The sequence below is a fragment of the Oncorhynchus mykiss genome, chromosome 2 (assembly GCF_013265735.2).
Source record: "Oncorhynchus mykiss isolate Arlee chromosome 2, USDA_OmykA_1.1, whole genome shotgun sequence".
In the NCBI taxonomy this organism is placed as follows: Eukaryota; Metazoa; Chordata; class Actinopteri; order Salmoniformes; family Salmonidae; genus Oncorhynchus; species Oncorhynchus mykiss.
Window position 1 is genome coordinate 102,448,500 of NC_048566.1, and position 8,769 is coordinate 102,457,268.

Consider the following 8,769-nt stretch of genomic DNA (forward strand, 5'->3'; position numbering starts at 1 on the left):
TGTTAATGGAAGGCAGGATGAGCTTTGCCTTGCATCACATGTTAATGGAAAGCAGGATGAGCTTGGCCTTGCATCCGTGTTAATGGAAGACAGGATGAGCTTGGCCTTGGAAGGCAGGATGAGCTTGGCCTTGGAAGGCAGGATGAGCTTGGCCTTGCATCCTGTGTTAATGGAAGGCAGGATGAGCTTGGCCTTGCATCACGTGTTAATGGAAGGTAGGATGAGCTTGGCCTTGCATCACGTGTTATTGGAAGGCAGGATGAGCTGGGCCTTGGAAGGCAGGATGAGCTTGGCCTTGCATCACGTGTTAATGGAAGGCAGGATGAGCTTGGCCTTGCATCACGTGTTAATGGAAGGCAGGATGAGCTTGGCCTTGCATCACGTGTTAATGGAAGACAGGATGAGCTTGGCCTTGCATCACGTGTTAATGGAAGGCAGGATGAGCTTGGCCTTGCATCACGTGTTTATGGAAGGCAGGATGAGCTTGGCCTTGCATCCCCTGTTAATGGAAGGCAGGATGAGCTTGGCCTTGCATCCCGTGTTAATGGAAGGCAGGATGAGCTTGGCCTTGCAGCCCGTGTTAATGGAAGGCAGGATGAGCTTGGCCTTGCATCCTGTGTTAATGGAAGGCAGGATGAGCTTGGCCTTGCATCACATGTTAATGGAAGGCAGGATGAGCTTGGTCTTTCATCCCGTGTTTATGGAAGGCAGGATGAGCTTGGCCTTGCATCCCGTGTTAATGGAAGTCAGGATGAGCTTTGCCTTGCATCCTGTGTTTATGGAAGGCAGGATGAGCTTGGCCTTTCATCCTGTGTTAATGGAAGGCAGGATGAGCTTGGCCTTGCATCACGTGTTAATGGAAGGTAGGATGAGCCTGGCCTTTAATCCTGTGTTAATGGAAGGCAGGATGAGCTTGGCCTTGCATCCTGTGTTTATGGAAGGCAGGATGAGCTTGGCCTTTCATCCTGTGTTAATGGAAGGCAGGATGAGCTTGGCCTTTCATCCTGTGTTTGTGGAAGGCAGGATGAGCTTGGCCTTGCATCACGTGTTAATGGAAGGCAGGATGAGCTTGGCCTTGCATCCTGTGTTTATGGAAGGCAGGATGAGCTTGGCCTTGCATCACGTGTTAATGGAAGGCAGGATGAGCTTGGCCTTGCATCCTGTGTTAATGGAAGGCACGATGAGCTTGGCCTTGCATCCTGTGTTTATGGAAGGCAGGATGAGCTTGGCCTTGCATCCCGTCTTTATGGAAGGCAGGATGAGCTTGGCCTTGCATCACGTGTTAATGGAAGGCAGGATGAGCTTGGCCTTGCATCCCGTGTTTACGGAAGGCAGGATGAGCTTGGCCTTGCATCCCGTGTTTATGGAAGGCACGATGAGCTTGGCCTTGCATTCCGTGTTTATGGAAGGCAGGATGAGCTTGGCCTTGCATCACGTGTTAATGGAAGGCAGGATGAGCTTGGCCTTGCATCCTGTGTTTATGGAAGGCAGGATGAGCTTGGCCTTTCATCCTGTGTTAATGGAAGGCAGGATGAGCTTGGCCTTGCATCACGTGTTAATGGAAGGCAGGATGAGCTTGGCCTTGCATCCTGTGTTAATGGAAGGCAGGATGAGCTTGGCCTTGGAAGGCAGGATGAGCTTGGCCTTGGAAGGCAGGATGAGCTTGGCCTTGGAAGGCAGGATGAGCTTGGCCTTTACATCCCGTGTTAATGGAAGGCAGGATGAGCTTGGCCTTGCATCCCGTGTTAATGGAAGGCAGGATGAGCTTGGCCTTGCATCCCGTGTTAATGGAAGGCAGGATGAGCTTGGCCTTGCATCCCGTGTTAATGGAAGGCAGGATGAGCTTTTCCTTGCATCCCGTGTTAATGGAAGGCAGGATGAGCTTGGCCTTGCATCCTGTGTTTATGGAAGGCAGGATGGGATTGGCCTTGCATCTCGTCTTTATGGAAGGCAGGATGAGCTTGGCCTTGCATCACATGTTAATGGAAGGCAGGATGAGCTTGGCCTTGCATCACGTGTTAATGGAAGGCAGGATGAGCTTGGCCTTGCATCACGTGTTAATGGAAGGCAGGATGAGCTTGGCCTTGCATCCTGTGTTTATGGAAGGCAGGATGAGCTTGGCCTTGCATCACGTGTTAATGGAAGGCAGGATGAGCTTGGCCTTGCATCCTGTGTTAATGGAAGGCAGGATGAGCTTGGCCTTGCATCCCGTGTTAATGGAAGGCACGATGAGCTTGGCCTTGCATCCTGTGTTTATGGAAGGCAGGATGAGCTTGCCCTTTCATCCTGTGTTAATGGAAGGCAGGATGAGCTTGGCCTTGCATCACGTGTTAATGGAAGGTAGGATGAGCCTGGCCTTTCATCCTGTGTTAATGGAAGGCAGGATGAGCTTGGCCTTGCATCCCGTGTTAATGGAAGGCAGGATGAGCTTGGCCTTGCGTCCTGTGTTAATGGAAGGCAGGATGAGCTTGGCCTTGCATCCTGTGTTAATGGAAGGCAGGATGAGCTTGGCCTTGCATCCTGTGTTTATGGAAGGCAGGATGAGCTTGGCCTTGCATCCCATCTTTATGGAAGGCAGGATGAGCTTGGCCTTGCATCACATGTTAATGGAAGGCAGGATGAGCTTGGTCTTTCATCCCGTGTTTATGGAAGGCAGGATGAGCTTGGCCTTGCATCCTGTGTTTATGGAAGGCAGGATGAGCTTGGCCTTGCATCACGTGTTAATGGAAGGCAGGATGAGCTTGGCCTTGCATAATGTGTTTATGGAAGGCAGGATGAGCTTGGCCTTGCATCACGTGTTAATGGAAGGCAGGATGAGCTTGGCCTTGCATCCTGTGTTAATGGAAGGCAGGATGAGCTTGGCCTTGCATCCCGTGTTAATGGAAGGCAAGATGAGCTTGGCCTTGCATCCTGTGTTTATGGAAGTCAGGATGAGCTTGGCCTTTCATCATGTGTTAATGGAAGGCAGGATGAGCTTGGCCTTGCGTCCTGTGTTAATGGAAGGCAGGATGAGCTTGGCCTTGCATCCTGTGTTAATGGAAGGCAGGATGAGCTTGGCCTTGCATCCTGTGTTTGTGGAAGGCAGGATGAGCTTGGCCTTGCATCCCGTCTTTATGGAAGGCAGGATGAGCTTGTCCTTGCATCACATGTTAATGGAAGGCAGGATGAGCTTGGTCTTTCATCCCGTGTTTATGGAAGGCAGGATGAGCTTGGCCTTGCATCCTGTGTTTATGGAAGGCAGGATGAGCTTGGCCTTGCATCACGTGTTAATGGAAGGCAGGATGAGCTTGGCCTTGCACAATGTGTTTATGGAAGGCAGGATGAGCTTGGCCTTGCATCACGTGTTAATGGAAGGCAGGATGAGCTTGGCCTTGCATCCTGTGTTAATGGAAGGCAGGATGAGCTTGGCCTTGCGTCCTGTGTTAATGGAAGGCAGGATGAGCTTGGCCTTGCATCCTGTGTTAATGGAAGGCAGGATGAGCTTGGCCTTGCATCCTGTGTTTATGGAAGGCAGGATGGGATTGGCCTTGCATCCCGTCTTTATGGAAGGCAGGATGAGCTTGGCCTTGAATCACATGTTAATGGAAGGCAGGATGAGCTTGGTCTTTCATCCCGTGTTAATGGAAGGCAGGATGAGCTTGAACTTGCATCCTGTGTTTATGGAAGGCAGGATGAGCTTGGCCTTGCATCACGTGTTAATGGAAGGCAGGATGAGCTTGGCCTTGCATAATGTGTTTATGGAAGGCAGGATGAGCTTGGCCTTGCATCACGTGTTAATGGAAGGCAGGACGAGCTTGGCCTTGCATCCTGTGTTAATGGAAGGCAGGATAAGGTTGCCTTGCATCCCGTGTTAATGGAAGGCACGATGAGCTTGGCCTTGCATCCTGTGTTTATGGAAGGCAGGATGAGCTTGGCCTTTCATCCTGTGTTAATGGAAGGCAGGATGAGCTTGGCCTTGCATCACGTGTTAATGGAAGGTAGGATGAGCCTGGCCTTTCATCCTGTGTTAATGGAAGGCAGGATGAGCTTGGCCTTGCATCCTGTGTTAATGGAAGGCAGGATGAGCTTGGCCTTGCATCCCGTATTAATGGAAGGCAGGATGAGCTTGGCCTTTCATCCTGTGTTTGTGGAAGGCAGGATGAGCTTGGCCTTGCATCACGTGTTAATGGAAGGCAGGATGAGCTTGGCCTTGCATCCTGTGTTTCTGGAAGGCAGGATGAGCATGGCCTTGCATCACGTGTTAATGGAAGGCAGGATGAGCTTGGCCTTGCATCACGTGTTAATGGAAGGCAGGATGAGCTTGGCCTTGCATCCCGTGTTTATGGAAGGCAGGATGAGCTTGGCCTTGCATCCCGTGTTTATGGAAGGCAGGATGAGCTTGGCCTTGCATCCCGTGTTTATGGAAGGCAGGATGAGCTTGGCCTTGCATCACGTGTTAATGGAAGGCAGGATGAGCTTGGCCTTGCATCCTATGTTTATGGAAGGCAGGATGAGCTTGGCCTTTCATCCTGTGTTAATGGAAGGCAGGATGAGCTTGGCCTTGCATCACGTGTTAATGGAAGGTAGGATGAGCCTGGCCTTTCATCCTGTGTTAATGGAAGGCAGGATGAGCTTGGCCTTGCATCCTGTGTTAATGGAAGGCAGGATGAGCTTGGCCTTGCATCCCGTGTTAATGGAAGGCAGGATGAGCTTGGCCTTGCATCCTGTGTTTGTGGAAGGCAGGATGAGCTTGGCCTTGCATCACGTGTTAATGGAAGGCAGGATGAGCTTGGCCTTGCATCCTGTGTTTATGGAAGGCAGGATGAGCTTGGCCTTGCATCACGTGTTAATGGAAGGCAGGACGAGCTTGGCCTTGCATCCTGTGTTAATGGAAGGCAGGATAAGCTTGGCCTTGCATCCCGTGTTAATGGAAGGCACGATGAGCTTGGCCTTGCATCCTGTGTTTATGGAAGGCAGGATGAGCTTGGCCTTTCATCCTGTGTTAATGGAAGGCAGGATGAGCTTGGCCTTGCATCACGTGTTAATGGAAGGTAGGATGAGCCTGGCCTTGCATCCTGTGTTAATGGAAGGCAGGATGAGCTTGGCCTTGCATCCTGTGTTAATGGAAGGCAGGATGAGCTTGGCCTTGCATCCCGTGTTAATGGAAGGCAGGATGAGCTTGGCCTTGCATCCTGTGTTTGTGGAAGGCAGGATGAGCTTTGCCTTGCATCACGTGTTAATGGAAGGCAGGATGAGCTTGGCCTTGGATCCTGTGTTTATGGAAGGCAGGATGAGCTTGGCCTTGCATCACGTGTTAATGGAAGGCAGGATGAGCTTGGCCTTGCATCCTGTGTTAATGGAAGGCAGGATGAGCTTGGCCTTGCATCCCGTGTTAATGGGAGGCACGATGAGCTTGGCCTTGCATCCTGTGTTTATGGAAGGCAGGATGAGCTTGGCCTTGCATCCCGTCTTTATGGAAGGCAGGATGAGCTTGGCCTTGCATCACGTGTTAATGGAAGGCAGGATGAGCTTGGCCTTGCATCCCGTGTTTATGGAAGGCAGGATGAGCTTGGCCTTGCATCCCGTGTTTATGGAAGGCAGGATGAGCTTGGCCTTGCATCCCGTGTTTATGGAAGGCAGGATGAGCTTGGCCTTGCATCACGTGTTAATGGAAGGCAGGATGAGCTTGGCCTTGCATCCTGTGTTTATGGAAGGCAGGATGAGCTTGGCCTTTCATCCTGTGTTAATGGAAGGCAGGATGAGCTTGGCCTTGCATCACGTGTTAATGGAAGGTAGGATGAGCCTGGCCTTTCATCCCGTGTTAATGGAAGGCAGGATGAGCTTGGCCTTGCATCCTGTGTTAATGGAAGGCAGGATGAGCTTGGCCTTGCATCCCGTGTTAATGGAAGGCAGGATGAGCTTGGCCTTGCATCCTCTGTTTGTGGAAGGCAGGATGAGCTTGGCCTTGCATCACGTGTTAATCGAAGGCAGGATGAGCTTGGCCTTGCATCCTGTGTTTATGGAAGGCAGGATGAGCTTGGCCTTGCATCACGTGTTAATGGAAGTCTGGATGAGCTTGGCCTTGCATCCTGTGTTAATGGAAGGCAGGATGAGCTTGGCCTTGCATCCCGTGTTAATGGGAGGCACGATGAGCTTGGCCTTGCATCCTGTGTTTATGGAAGGCAGGATGAGCTTGGCCTTGCATCCCGTCTTTATGGAAGGCAGGATGAGCTTGGCCTTGCATCACGTGTTAATGGAAGGCAGGATGAGCTTGGCCTTGCATCCTGTGTTAATGGAACGCAGGATGAGCTTGGCCTTGCATCCAGTGTTTATGGAAGGCAGGATGAGCTTGGCCTTGGAAGGCAGGATGAGCTTGTCCTTGCATCACGTGTTAATGGAAGGCAGGATCAGCTTGGCCTTGTAAGGCAGGATGAGCTTGGCCTTGCATCCCGTGTTAATGGAAGGCAGGATGAGCTTGGCCTTGGAAGGCAGGATGAGCTTGGCCTTGGAAGGCAGGATGAGCTTGGCCTTGGAAGGCAGGATGAGCTTGGCCTTTACATCCCGTGTTAATGGAAGGCAGGATGAGCTTGGCCTTGCATCCCGTGTTAACGGAAGGCAGGATGAGCTTGGCCTTGCGTCCTGTGTTAATGGAAGGCAGGATGAGCTTGGCCTTGCATCCTGTGTTAATGGAAGGCAGGATGAGCTTGGCCTTGCATCCTGTGTTAATGGAAGGCAGGATGGGATTGGCCTTGCATCCCGTCTTTATGGAAGGCAGGATGAGCTTGGCCTTGCATCACATGTTAATGGAAGGCAGGATGAGCTTGGTCTTTCATCCCGTGTTTATGGAAGGCAGGATGAGCTTGGCCTTGCATCCCATGTTTATGGAAGGCAGGATGAGCTTGGCCTTGCATCCCGTGTTTATGGAAGGCAGGATGAGCTTGGCCTTGCATCACGTGTTAATGGAAGGCAGGATGAGCTTGGCCTTGCATCCTGTGTTAATGGAAGACAGGATGAGCTTGGCCTTGCATCCTGTGTTAATGGAAGGCAGGATGAGCTTGGCCTTGCATCACGTGTAAACGGAAGACAGGATGAGCTTGGTCTTGCATCCCGTGTTAATGGAAGGCAGGATGAGCTTGGCCTTGGAAGGCAGGATGAGCTTGGCCTTGGAAGACAGGATGAGCTTGGCCTTGCATCCCGTGTTAATGGAAGGCAGGATGAGCTTGGCCTTTCATCCCGTGTTAATGGAAGGCAGGATGAGCTTGGCCTTCCATCCCGTCTTTATGGAAGGCAGGATGAGCTTGGCCTTCCATCACGTGTTAATGGAAGGCAGGATGAGCTTGGCCTTGCATCCCGTGTTTATGGAAGGCAGGATGAGCTTGGCCTTGCATCCCGTGTTAATGGAAGGCAGGATGAGCTTGGCCTTGCATCCCGTGTTAATGGAAGGCAGGATGAGCTTGGCCTTGCATCCCGTGTTAATGGAAGGCAGGATGAGCTTGGCCTTGCATCACGTGTTAATGGAAGGTAGGATTAGCTTTTCCTTGCATCATGTGTTAATGGAAGGCAGGATGAGCTTGGCCTTTCATCCCGTGTTAATGGAAGGCAGGATGAGCTTTGCCTTGCATCCCGTGTTGATGGAAGGCAGGATGAGCTTGGCCTTGCATCATGTGTTAATGGAAGGCAGGATGAGCCTGGCCTTGCATCCTGTGTTAATGGAAGGCAGGATGAGCTTGGCCTTGCATCCCGTGTTAATGGAAGGCAGGATGAGCTTGGCCTTGCATCACGTGTTAATGGAAGGCAGGATGAGCTTGGCCTTGCATCACGTGTTAATGGAAGGCAGGATGAGCTTGGCCTTGCATCCTGTGTTAATGGAAGGCAGGATGAGCTTGGCCTTGCATCCTGTGTTAATGGAAGGCAGGATGAGCTTGGCCTTGCATCCTGTGTTAATGGAAGGCAGGATGAGCTTGGCCTTGCATCCCGTGTTAATGGAAGGCAGGATGAGCTTGGCCTTGCATCCCGTGTTTATGGAAGGCAGGATGAGCTTGGCCTTGCATCACGTGTTAATAGAAGGCAGGATGAGCTTGGCCTTGCATCCTGTGTTAATGGAAGGCAGGATGAGCTTGGCCTTGCATCCTGTGTTAATGGAAGGCAGGATGAGCTTGGCCTTGCATCACGTGTTAATGGAAGGCAGGATGAGCTTGGCCTTGGAAGGCAGGATGAGCTTGGCCTTGCATCCCGTTTTTATGGAAGGCAGGATGAGCTTGGCCTTGCATCCCGTGTTTATGGAAGGCAGGATGAGCTTTGCCTTGCATCCCGTGTTTATGGAAGGCAGGATGAGCTTGGCCTTGCATCCCGTGTTAATGGAAGGTAGGATGAGCCTGGCCTTTCATCCTGTGTTAATGGAAGGCAGGATGAGCTTGGCCTTGCATCCTGTGTTAATGGAAGGCAGGATGAGCTTGGCCTTGCATCCAGTGTTAATGGAAGGCAGGATGAGCTTGGCCTTGCATCCTGTGTTTATGGAAGGCAGGATGAGCTTGGCCTTGCATCACGTGTTAATGGAAGGCAGGATGAGCTTGGCCTTGCATCATGTGTTAATGGAAGGCAGGATGAGCTTTGTCTTGCATCCCGTGTTAATGGAAGGCAGGATGAGCTTGGCCTTGCATCACGTGTTAATGGAAGGCAGGATGAGCTTGGCCTTGGAAGGCAGGATGAGCTTGGCCTTGCATCCCGTGTTTATGGAAGGCAGGATGAGCTTTGCCTTGCATCCCGTGTTTATGGAAGGCAGGATGAGCT